The sequence below is a fragment of the Aplysia californica genome, unplaced genomic scaffold, assembly GCF_000002075.1.
Source record: "Aplysia californica isolate F4 #8 unplaced genomic scaffold, AplCal3.0 scaffold00460, whole genome shotgun sequence".
NCBI lineage: Eukaryota > Metazoa > Mollusca > Gastropoda > Aplysiida > Aplysiidae > Aplysia > Aplysia californica.
In genome coordinates this window covers 23,484-24,982 of record NW_004797730.1, presented here as the reverse complement: position 1 = coordinate 24,982, position 1,499 = coordinate 23,484, and the positions used below count along the sequence as shown (strand labels likewise).

The 1,499-nt window shown below is 45.8% G+C and overlaps 1 protein-coding gene across 1 annotated transcript in view; it reads right to left on the bottom strand.

Moving 5' to 3' along the window:
- LOC101853876 (TOX high mobility group box family member 3) overlaps positions 1–840 on the bottom strand; it is a gene marked incomplete at its 3' end in the record, with an annotated part of 14,730 nt that extends 13,890 nt beyond the window's left edge. The window contains 1 exon segment of the mRNA XM_013086373.2: positions 511–840.
- Between the last annotated feature and the right edge of the window lie 659 nt (positions 841–1,499).

Here is a 1,499-nt window from a genome sequence, read left to right as displayed (position 1 = left end):
GAGACAGACAGACAGACAGACAGACAGACAGACAGACAGACAGACAGACAGACAGACAGACAGACAGACAGACAGAAATAGAATTTAACCAAGTCCAAAGATTTGTAAAATCTTCCTCGTCAAGCACTTATGCATCACAAAGTGCAGAACTGCAAACAATCAAAAGAAAACGGAAACTCATACAAAATGTTCCCCTCTTTTTCTTCTTCAGCGCTATCGAATTTCAGTAAGAAATTTCTCAAAATATAAAAAAACCAACACCCCCCCCCCCTAAAAAAAAAGTAAAAATTAAACCCAAAACAACATTTAAAAATCGTTGTAAACATATCCAAAAACAGTAGGCTACGACGAGACACAAAATTCGATTCCGAAATGGGAAATGTGGTAAAAAAACAAAAAACAAATGAAAGTAAATAATTCTTTTTTGAAAAATGAAACAAAAGAACGAAAAAGGGAAAGAAAAAGGAAGGAAGCTTAAACGAAAATGATAACACACAATTGGTAACTCACGCAAACCTCGGACTCATCCCAAAACCTCGCCAACACACACGATGAGGCAACACAGAACCGAATAGCCAAAATCCTCGCCTCTCAACGATTAGAATTTAGGAATCTATCTCCACCAAACTTTACACGTTTTTTCTGGTTTTCAAACTGAAAAAGCAAAATCTCCCGCGCCACGCCGCCTCTGAACGGACCTGTGTGCGTGTGTGTGTGTGTGAGTGTGAGAGAGTGTACTATGAAGTCCTCCTCACTCCAACTAGTCCTACTGAGGAAAGAAGAAGCTGGCTTTGTGCGACACGGTTTTTATGTTTGCTGCTTCGCCGCGCTCCACTCTCCGGCAAAGCTGGCCTCGCCAAGATAGATCTCACTCGTCGTCAGTTAGTCAGTCAGCAGAGTCGGCGACGGCGGAGTGGCGGCAGAGTGCCGCGCGGTGAAGAGGAGGAGGAGAAGGAGGCGCACACCACGCGAGGCCGCGCGCGCGGAACTAGATCTAGAAGAAAAAGGTGTGTGCGCATTGTGCCCAGCTGATCAGTGGAAAGCCAGGTTGTGGGGGGAAAGGAAAGGGGGCGGGGGAGAGGGGGGAGACAGAGGGGGTTGGAGGGAACAGGACAACAACGACAGCAGGTAAGCGGGGAGGAAACAGAATAATCTAATGTCGTGGGGGTCCTTGTGGGCCAGTTGGACAAAACTTGGCAAAACAACCAGTTTATGAGGAACCCGAATTTCGCGTTTCAGATTGGCTGAGAACCTGGTTTGTTTTTGCAAGTGTTTTACGGCACTCTCAGCTGCATAAGGTCATATGAGCGCGCGGGACACATTAAACATTTTCAGTTGGCAGGGAATTTTGAATTTTGCCCGGGTGGCGGCCAAAGCCTACTCTTATCGATTTTAGACCACCAAGGGATATTGAAAGTGCACAACTTGCACACGAATCTGGTTTAAACACACCAGTCGCGATCAAGTTTGGAGAATATACGCCTTATGAAAAGCAAGGG